Here is an 11,310-nt window from a genome sequence, read left to right as displayed (position 1 = left end):
CATTGGCCGATTTTCCGAAGTAGGTCGCCAGGCCTTTCTTCCTAGTCTGGCTTAGTCTGGAAGCTCTGCTGAAAGCTGTTCAGCATCACAGTAACGTGAGTCGTGGCTCCACGTGAGGTGGATTGGCTGAAAATTGAACCCGAGTCTCCTCATGGAAGACGAGAAGTCTACCACTGAACAGCCTCAACCCCCAAGATGGGGTAGTTATAAGTATAAGAAAATGCAAATATGGAGCCTTAATTAAAATAAAAAAAATGCTCAAAGCTTCCCAGAGCCAAATGGTGCCCACTTTTTGCTTGAAATTCAGGAATCTCTTAGAAAGCAACCAAGATTACTGGTCACCATATGACCCAGAAATTCCACTCCTGGCTATAGAACCAGAGGACATGAAATCAGGGACTCAGATACCTCTACATGAATGTTCATTGCAGTATTATTCACACGAGTCAAACGGAGGCAACAACCCAAGTGTCCACCAACAAATGAATGGATAGACAAAATATAGTCTATCCAGACAATGGAATATTACATATCTATAAAGAGAAATGAATTCCTGATACATGCCACAATATGATGAACCTTGAAACATGCTAAGTGAAATAAGTCAGATTCAAAAGGACAAATACTATATCATCCCACTTATATGGCATGTCTGAACGAGGGAAATGCATTGTTGTTGTCACTAGATGCCTTCAGTTGAGTCCAGCTCATTCTGACCCCATGGGACACAGTAGACCTGCCCCCAGGTTTTCTAGGGTGTAAGCTTTATGGGAGCACATCCCCAGGTCGTTTCTCCAGCAGACCAGCTGGTGGGTTTGAAATGACAACCTTTGGGTGAGCAGCCGAGCACTTAACCACTGTGCCACCAGGGCTCCTTAGGCAAATGCATAGAGATCAGAATGTATGAGTGGTGGCCAGGGGCTGAGGGGCGGGAGAAATGAGGAGTGGTGCCTGAAGGGGCACTGGGTTCCATTTGTGGTGACAACACACCTCTGGAGATGGAGAGTGGTCATGGTCACAGAACATAGTGAATGTCATTAATGTCTCTGGATTGTACTATAAATGTTAAACAAAAATAAGAACCAAAGCATATGAACTTAATATTCTGCTTAGTAAAAAAAAAAATGTGAAGGTGAGCTGAGCTTACGGTTGGAGAAGTTAGAAAAACCACCTCTGGCATTTGGATGTCCGGTCCACGGCTCTGGAAAGGGGGCCTCGGCTATCTGGGTTGGGAAGCCCACCTTGGTTGGGCCTCCCTTAAGACTCTGCCTGGGGCTTATCCAGCCTCCCCATGGTGCCCCGGGACCTCAGGAAGGGCTTCTTGGTTAATAAATAGACTGCTTTGGGTTGGCTATTTTCCTTGACTTTTCACTGTGTCTTTTAAGTCATTTAAGATTTTGACCACGTGTGGGTTGTACACTGCTTCCTCACATATACTGATGGAACTTGCACAGGTTGAGTTAGCTGGATTCAGCGTTAAATGTTCACCATTTTAGGTTAAGTATTTGCTGGACTAAGCTTCCAGACTAAGACAGACTAGGAAGAAGGATCTGGCAGTCTAGTTCTGAAAAGCATTAGCCAGTGAAAACCTCATGAATAGCAGCGGAACATTGTCTGATATAGTGCTGGAAGATGAGCCCACCACGTTGGAAGGCACTCAAAAGATGACTGGGAAAGAGCTGCCTCCTCAAAGTAGAGTCGACCTTAATGACATGGAGGGAGTAAAGTTTTCAGGAACTTCATTTGCTGATGTGGCATGACTCAAAATGAGAAGAAACAGCTGCAAACAACCGTTAATAATTGGAAAGTTGAATGTATGAAGCATGAATCTAGGAAAATTGAGAATCGTCAAAAATGAAATGGAACCCATAAACATTGATATCCTGGGCATTAGTGAGCTGAAATGGACTGGTATTGGCCATTTTAAATCAGACAATCATATAGTCTACTATGCCGGGAATAACAACTTGAAGAGCAATGGTGTTGCATTCATCGTCAAAAAGAACATTTCAAGATCGATCCTGAAGTACAACCCTGTCAGTGATAGGATAATATCCATACGCCTACAAGGAAGACCAGCTAATACAGCTATTATTCAAATTTATGCACCAACCACTAGGGCCAAAGATGAAGAAATAGAAGATTTTTATCAGCTGCTGCAGTCTGAAATTGATTGAACATGCAATCAAGATGCATTAATAATTAATGGTGATTGGAATGAGAAAGTTGGAAACAAAGAAGGATCAGTAGTTGGAAAATATGACATTGGTGATAGAAACAATGCTGGAGATCAAATGTCAGATTTGCAACACCAACAACTTCTTCATTGCAAATACCTTCTTTCGCCAACATAAACGGCGACTATACACATGGACCTTGCCAGATGGAACACACAGGAATCAAATGGACTACATCTGTGGAAAGAGACGATAGAAAAGCTCAATGTCATCAGTAAGAAAAAGGCCAGGGGCCGACTGTGGAAGAGACCATCAATTGCTCATATGCAAGTTCAAGCTGAAACTGAAGAAAATCAGAGCCAGTCCACGAGAGCCAAAATACGACTCTGAGTATATCCCACCTGAATTTAGAGACCATATCAAGAATAGATTTGACCCACTGAACACTGGTGACTGAAGACCAGATGAGTTCTGGAATGACATCAAGGACAACAACCATGAAGAAAGCAAGAGGTCACTGAAAAGACAGGAAAGAAAGAAAAGACCAAGATGGATGTCAGAGGAGACTCTGAAACTTGCTCACAAAAGGTCGAGCAGTTAAAGCAAAAGGAAGAAATGATGAAGTAAAAGAACCGAACAGAAGATTTCAAAGGGAGGCTCCAGAAGACAAAGTAAAGTATTATAACGACGTGCAAAGAGCTGGAGATAGAAACCAAAAGGTAAGAACACGCTTGGCATTTCTCAAGCTGAAAGAACTGAAGAAAAAATTCAAGCCTCCAGTTGCAATAGTCAAGGATTCTATGGGGAAAATATTAAATGATGGAGGAAGCATCAAAAGAAGATGGAAGAAATACACAGAGTCATTATACCAAAAAGAAGTAGTCGATGTTCAAGCATTTCAAGAGGTGGCATATGATCAGGAACCAATGATACTGAAGGAAGAAGTCCAAGCTGCTCTGAAGGCATTGGTGAAAAACAAGGCTCCAGGAATTGGTGGAATATCAATTGAGATGTTTCAACAAACAGATGCAGCGCTGGAGGTGCTTATTCATCTATGCCAAGAAATATGGAAGACAGCTTCCTGGCCAACTGACTGGAAGAGATCCATATTTATGCCTATTCCCAAGAAAGGTAATTCAACCGAATGCGGAAATTATAGAACAATATCATTAATATCACACGCAAGCAAAATTTTGCTGAAGATCATTCAAAAACGGCTGCAGCAGTAGATCGACAGGGAACTGCCAGAAATTCAGGCCGGTTTCAGAACAGGACGTGGAACCAGGGATATTATTGCTGATGTCAGATGGATCCTGGCTGAAAGCAGAGAATACCAGAAGGATGTTTACCTGTGTTTTATTGACTATGCAAAGGTATTCAACTGTGTGGATCCTAACAAATTATGGATAACATTGGGAAGAGTGGGTATTCCAGAACACTTAATTATGCACATGAGGAGCCTTTACATAGATCAAGAGGCAGCTATTCAGACAGAACAAGGGGATACTTATTGGTTTAAAGTCAGGAAAGGTGTGCGTCAGGGTTGTATCCTTTCACCATACCTATTCAATCTGTTTGCTGAGCAAATAACCTGAGAACCTGGACGATACGAACAAGAACAGAGCATCAAGATTGGAGGAAGACTCATTAACAACCTGCGTTACGAAGATAACACAACCTTGATTGCTGAAAGTGAAGAGGACTTGAAGCACTTACTAAGGAAGACCAAAGGCCACACCCTTCAGTATGGATTGCACCTCAACATAAAGAAAATAAAAATCCTCACAACTGGACCAGTGAGCAACATCATGATAAATGGAGAAAAGATTGAAGTTGTCAAGGACTTCTTTTCACTTGGATCCACAATCAACAGCCATGGAAGCAGCAGTCAAGAAATCAAACGATGCATCGCATTGGGTAAATCTACTACAAAGGACTTTTTTAAACTGCTGAAAAATAAAGATGTCACCATGAAGACTAAGGTACGTTTGACCCAAGCCGTGGTATTTTCAGTCGTATCATATGTGTGTGAAAGCTGGGCAATGAATAAGGAAGACTGAAGAATTGATGCTTTTGAATTGTGGTGTTGGTGAAGAATATTGAATATACCATGGACTGCCAAAAGAACGAACAAATCTGTCTTAGAAGAAGTACACAGAATGCCCCTTAGAAGCAAGGATGGCGAGACTGCATCTTACATACTTTGGACGTGTTGCCAGGAGGGATCAGTCCCAGGAGAAGGACATCATGCTTGGCAGAGTACAGGGTCAGTGGAAAAGAGGAAGGCCCTCAACGAGGTGGATTGACACAGTGGCTGCAACAATGAGCTCAAGCATAACAATGATTGTAAGGATGGCTCTGGACCAGGCAGTGTTTTGTTCTGTTGTGCATAGGGTCGCTATGAGTCGGAACCAACTCAACAGCACCTAACAACAATAGGGAGACACTTTCAGTCTATGAAAATACCCTGTTGCTCACCAGTAATTGTAGCAAACATTGGTGATTTTTGCCTACAACGGTGATTACTGTGGGATTTGCCTAATGAGTACTTTATCATTCCTTCTACATTTATTAACTGTAATTCTACTATGGAGAACAGCTGTTCCTTTTTCCCTACCATGAGGAATGGGATGTTGCTTACAGAAGGCCATAAATTTTTAGTTAAATGACTGTATGGAAACATGTGTAAGTCAAGATAAGCAGAAAATAGGGGTTATCGGGTTAAGCCAAGACATAGGACTGAGGGAGGGAGGGAAGGACATAGATAGGCAGCTAGGTAGGTACGCAGAGATCTCTTCCTCTATTTCTATGTCACTCTACCTCTCTGTATCTATCTATATCGCTCCCCTATATGCATGGCAAAGCTGGACAATGAGTAAGGAAGACCAAGAAAAATTGATGCCTTTGAATCACGGTGTTGGTGAAGAATATTGAATATACCACGGACCGCCGGAAGAACAAACAAATCTGTCTTGGAAGAAGTACAGCCAGAATGCTCCTTAGAAGCAAAGATGGCAAGATTTTGTCTCACATACTTTGGACATGTTATCAGGAGAGATCAGTCCCTGGAGAAGGACATCATATTTGGTAAAGTAGAAGTTCAGCAAAAAAGAGAAAGACTCTCAATGAGATGGACTGACACAGTGGCTGCAACAATGGGCTCAAACACAATGATTGTAAGGATGGCACAGGACCGGTAGTCATTCCTCTGTTGTACATGGCGTTGCTCTGAGTCAGAACCAATTCGACGTTACCTAACAAAAATATCCATCTCTCTGTCTATCATGTTTATCAATCTTTATCTATCATCATTAACTATTATCTATCATCTTTATACATTTCTGTCAGTTTGTCATACTGTGATGGAAGCTTTGCCACCTGTATTTCAAATACCAGCAGGGTAAGCTTTGGTGGGCATGTTTCAGTGAAGGTTCCAGACTAAGACCAGGAAAAAGGACCCGGCAGTCTACTTGTGAAAAATATTGGCCAGTAAAAGCCTTATGAATACCAACGGAAATTGTTTGATATAGTGCTGGAAGATGATCCCTTCAGATTGGAAGTCATTCAAAATATGACTGGGGAAGGGCTGCCTCCTCAAAGTAAAGTCAACTTTAAAGACCCATGCAAAGAAAAATAAAAAACACTACTGCAAGAAACCAAAAGAGATCTACATAAATTGAAAAATATACCAAGCTCATGGATAGGGAGACTCAACATTGTAAAAATAACAATTATACCAAAAACGATTTACAAATACAATGAAATACTGATCCAAATACCAACAACATTCTTTAAAGAGATGGAAAAACTTATCATTAACTTTATATGGAAAGGGAAGAAGCCCCAGATAAATAAAGCACTATTGAAGAAGAAAAATAAAGTAGGAGGACTCCCATTACTTGACCTCAGGGCCTACTATACAGCTGCTGTACTCAAAACAGCCTGATACTGGTACAACGGCAGATACATTGACCAATGGAACAAAATTGAGAACCCAGATGTAAATCCATCCACCTATGGTCACCTGATCTTCGACAAGGACCCAAAGTCCATCAAATGGGGAAAAGACAGTCTTTTTAACAAATGGTGCTGGCAAAACTGGATATCCACTGGCAAAAAAATGAAACAGGACCCATACCTCACGTGATATACAAAAACTAACTCAAAACGAATCAAAGACCTAAATATAAAGCCAAAAACTATGAAGTTCATAGGAGAAAAAATAGGATCAACACTAGAGGCCCTAATACACGGCATTAACGGGATAGAAACTACAACCAACAACACACAAGCTCCAGAGGATAAGCTAGATAACTGGGATCTTCTAAAAATTAAACACTTATGCTCATCAAAAGACTTCATCAAAACAGAACCTACAGACTGGGGGAAAAAATTGGCTATTACAAATCAGACAAAGGTCTAATCTCTGAAATCTACAAGAGAATCCAACACCTCTACAACTAAAAGACAAATAATCCAATTAAAAAACGGGCAAAGGAAATGAACAGAGACTTCACCAAAGATATTCAAGCAGCCAACACATGCGGGAGGAAATGCTCACCATCTCTGACTGCTCTGACAGGAATCACAATAGAGGGTCCCCGACAGAGCTGGAGGAAAATGTAGAACAAAATTCTAACTCAAGGAGAAAGACCCGATTTGCTGGCCTGACAAAGACTGGAGAAACCCTGAGAGTATGGCCCCCGGACACCCTTTCAGCTCAGTAATGAGGTCACTCCTGAGGTTCACCATTCAGCCTAGGATTGAACAAACCCATGGAACAAAACAAGACTAAAGAGGCACACCAGCCCGGGACAGGGACTAGAAGGCAGGAGGGAACAGCAAAGCCAGTAATAGGGAACCCAGGGTTGAGAAGGCAGAGTGCTGACATGTCATGGGGTTGTTAACCAATGTCATAGAACAATGTGTGTATTCACTGTTTAATAAGAAACTAGTCTGTCCTATAAACCTTCATCTAAAAAATAAAAAAAAAAGTTTTTGTTTTTTTTTTTAAAGTACAATAACAACAACAACAAAAAAGTAGTGGGTAGTTGTAGTTCTCCATTAACTTTAATTACAGGGCATGATATTACTAAGAGACACCCTAGGGGATCTCCTACATTCCAGACATACTCTTCTTTACCTCCTTTATGTAATATCAATCAGATTTCCTCTTGGTAATCAGGATCAATCACTCAGCCCATATTGTAACTCCCTTCTTTTCTTGTTGATCCAGAGGTATAAGGAGTCCAAAGTGGCCAGGAGGCATTCTTAACTTCCAGTTCAATGGAGTCAGTGATGTATCTTCAGGTGAGAGTATTCCTCCCTTTGGAATAAATGACCTCTAGACCCACAGAGCATAAGGTCACAGGAACAAGAAGCAAAAAAAAAAAAAAAAAAATTTATTGTGTTTTAAGTGAAAGTTTACAAATCAAGTCAGTCTCTCACACAAAAAAACTTACATACACCTTGCTATGTACTTCTAGCTGCTCTCCCCCAATGAGGCAGCACACTCCTTCTCTTCACCCTGTATTCCCCAAGTCCATTCAACCTGTTCCTGTCCCCCTCTGCCTTCTATTCTTGCCTCCTGACAGGAGCTGCCCACATAGTCTCATGTGCCTACTTGAGCCAAGAAGTTCACTCCTCACCAGTATCATTTTCTGTCTTATAGTCCAGTCCAATCCCTGTCTGAAGTGTTGGTTTTTGGAATGGTTCCAGTCTTGGACTAACAGAAGGCCCAGGGACCATGACCTCCGGGGTTCCTTTAGTCTCAGTCAGACCATTAAGTCTGGTCTTTTTACAAGAATTTGAGGTCTGCGTCCCACTGTTCTCCTGCTCCATCAGGGATTCTCTGTTGTTTTCCCTGTCAGGGCAGTCATCAATTGTAGCCAGGCACCATCTAGTTCGAGAAGCAAAAATTTTGTGAGTGGGTCAGTAGGTGTAATAATGAGTGAAGCCACTCCCATTTCCACCCCTTGATTCCTAAACACGTGAATCCTACCTATGGGAGAACTAGCACCATATATTGGATGCTCGTTTCGAGCATATACAGCCTCCTGGAGAACAGTGCCCCAACCCTGCAAGGTATTGCCACCAAGCTGGTACCGTAATTGTGTCTTTAGAAGGCCATTCCATCATTTTATCAAGACAGTTGCTTCAGGATGATGGGGAACATGATAACCAATGAATTTCATGAGCATGGGCCCATTGCTGCGCTTCATTTGCTGTGAAGTGAGTCCCTTGATCTGAAGCAATGCTGTGTGGGATGCCAGGACTGTGGATAAGGCATTCCGTAAGTCCACGGATTGTAGTTTTGGTAAAAGCATGGCGTGTAGGGAAGGCAAATCCAAATCCAGAGTAACTGTCTATTACAGTAAGAACAAAACGCTGCCCTTTCCATGATGGAAGCAGTCCAATGTAATCAACTTGACACCAGGTTGCTGGCTGATCACCTCGAGAAATAGTGCAGTATCAGGGACTCAGTGCTGGTCTCTGCTGCTGGCAGATTGGGCACTAAACACTGGCTGTAGTCAAGTCAGCCTTGGTGAGTGGAAATCCATGTTGCTGAGCTCATGCCTAACCTCCACCCCTGCCACCATAGCCACTTTGTTCATGAGCCCACTAAGCAATGACAGGAGTAGCTGGGGAATTAGGATAACTGGTTTCCACAGAATGCGACATCCTATCCACTCAATTGTTAAAATCCTCCTCTGCTGAGACACATGAGACACAAATATATTCACTTCTTTAGCCCTTTCAGAGAAGCCTATCCACATACTTCTTCCCAATGTCTGCTTGTCTCCAGTTTTCCAATGACATTCCTTCCAAGTCCTGGGCCATCCAGCCAAATCATTGCCCACCGCCCATGAATCAGTATACAATCACATATCTGGCCATTTTTCCATCCAAGCAAAGTGAAAAGCCAGGTGACTGCTGGAAGTTCTGTCCATTGGGAGGATTTCCCTTCACCACTGTCCTTCAGGGAGCTCCCAGAAAAGGGCTGTAGTGCTGCTGCTGTCTACTTTCAAATGATGCCTGCATATCACACAGAATCATCTGTAAACCAGGCACAAGTTTTTATTCCTCAGTGAACTGATGATAAGGATCTCCCCATGAAGCCACAGGTGCAGACTGGGAGATAGAAGGTAATGAGACAGGAGTGGAGACCATGGGCATTTGGACCAGTTCTTTAAGCAACTTACTTCTGCCTTCAGGTCCTACTCAGGCCCAATCTTGTCTATACCACTTTCATTCAGTGATGAACTGCTGGTGTGCATATCTAACTTTATGACTCTGTGAGTCAGACAATACCCATTCATGATGGGCAGTTCAGGCCACATGGTGATTTGGAGTCCATGGTTAAATGTTCAGTCTTTACTAAGGCCCAGTAACAAGCCAAAAGCTATTTCTTAAAAGGAGAGCAGTTATCTGCAGAGGATGGCAGGGCTTTGTTCCAAAATCCTAAGGGTCTGTGCTGTGATTCACCAATAGGGGCCTGCCAAAGACTCCACACAGCATCTCAACCTGCCACTGACACTTCAAGCTCCGTTGGATCAGCTGGATCATACATCCCAAGGGGCAGAGTGGCTTGCAAGGCAGCCTGAACCTGTTGCAGAGCCTTTTCTGTTCTGGGCCCCACTCAAAACTAGCAGATTTTTGAGTCACTTGATAAACACACCAGAGTACCACACCAAAATGAGGAATATGTTGCCTCCAAAATGCAAAGAGGCCCAGTAGGCATTGTGCCTCTTTTTTAGCTGTGGGAAGAGCCAGATGCAATAACTCATCCTTCACTTTAGAAGGAATATCTCAACATGCTCCAAATCACTGGACCTGTAGAAATTTCACTGAGGTGGAAGGCACCTGAATTTTTATGGGATTAATTTCCCACCTTCTAGAATGCAAATCTGGAAACCCTGGTGGCATAGTGGTTAAGAACTATGCCTGCTAACCAAAAGGTTGGCAGTTCCAATCCACCAGATGTTCCTTGGAAACTATATGGGCAGTTCTACTCTGTCCTATCGGGTCACTGAGTTGGAATCGATTTGACGGTAATGGATTTGTTTTTGTTTTTGTTTGTTTCAGCATGCAAATAATGAATTCACTGGTCATCGATGTAGGCCTATGGATATTGTCTTATCACTGACAGTGTTGTACTTCAGAATAGGTCTTGAAACTCTTTTTCTAACAATGAACATGATGCTATTCCTCTTCAGGTTGTCATTCTCAGCATAGTAGGCATCTCAGGCTGGGTGCTCCAGAGAAGCAAAACCAGTAAAGTTTATATGGAGATATACATAGAGAGAGAGAGTCATACCAAGGGAACACAGGTCACACGATTGTAGAGGCTGGAATGTCCCGAGTCTGTGGATCAGAATAGAGGACTCTCCTGATTCAGGCAGCCACATGGGGCTGGCAAACCAAAGATCAGCAAGTCGGAGAGCAGAGCTGCTGTTCACAGGCTGTGAAGGTTGACAAATCCCAAGACTGGCAGGCAAAACCACAAGCCTTCTCCTGATCCATGTAGCTGCATGGGCTGGTGAACCCAAGATTGGCAGGTCGGAAAGCAGGACTCTTGCTCACAGCTGTGAAGATTGACAAATCCCAATATCGACAGGTAAGCAGCTAGTTCAAGTCCCAAGAACCGGAGGTCAGACAAAGAAGCTGCAGCTGCAGGATCCAGAACAAGCCAAAAGCCTTGGCAAGGCGAGCAGGAAGTCAGTGCAGAGGGCAGAGATATGAAGGCTCATGGGGTGGTGAGCCACAACAGGCCCCACCCCCACCAGTACCACTCAGCAGATTCCATATGGGGGTGATCACATATCAAATTGCATCAGGGAAGTGATCACAACATTATACAACTGCCAAAACATTGAGAATCATGGCCCAGTCAAGTTGACACACAATCTTAACCATCACAGTGGACCATATGATTGTCCAGTTCAAAATGGCCAATACCAGTCCATTTCAGGCCACTAATGGCTAGGGTATTGATATTTATGCATTCCATTTCATTTTTGACAATGTCCAACTTTCCTAGATTCATACTTTGTACACTCCATGTCTGATTAATAACGGATGTTTGCAGCTGGTTCTTCTCATTTTGTGTCATGTCACATCAGTAAATGAAGGT

General features: G+C 42.8%; 1 long non-coding RNA gene across 1 annotated transcript in view; it reads right to left on the bottom strand.

Annotated features, from left to right (window-relative positions):
* Positions 1-239: 239 nt before the first annotated feature.
* LOC100657403 (uncharacterized) overlaps positions 240-11,310 on the bottom strand; it is a 28,427-nt gene continuing 17,356 nt past the window's right edge. The window contains exons 6-7 of the long non-coding RNA XR_010321161.1: positions 7,826-8,076; positions 240-7,521 (exon numbers count right to left, since the gene is read on the bottom strand). This is a non-coding gene — a long non-coding RNA (uncharacterized LOC100657403). The remainder of the gene's footprint in view (positions 7,522-7,825; positions 8,077-11,310) is intronic.

Source organism: Loxodonta africana, chromosome 3 (genome assembly GCF_030014295.1).
Source record: "Loxodonta africana isolate mLoxAfr1 chromosome 3, mLoxAfr1.hap2, whole genome shotgun sequence".
NCBI lineage: Eukaryota > Metazoa > Chordata > Mammalia > Proboscidea > Elephantidae > Loxodonta > Loxodonta africana.
Note: the sequence above shows the minus strand (reverse complement) of the source record. Positions and strands in the feature narration are given on the sequence as shown.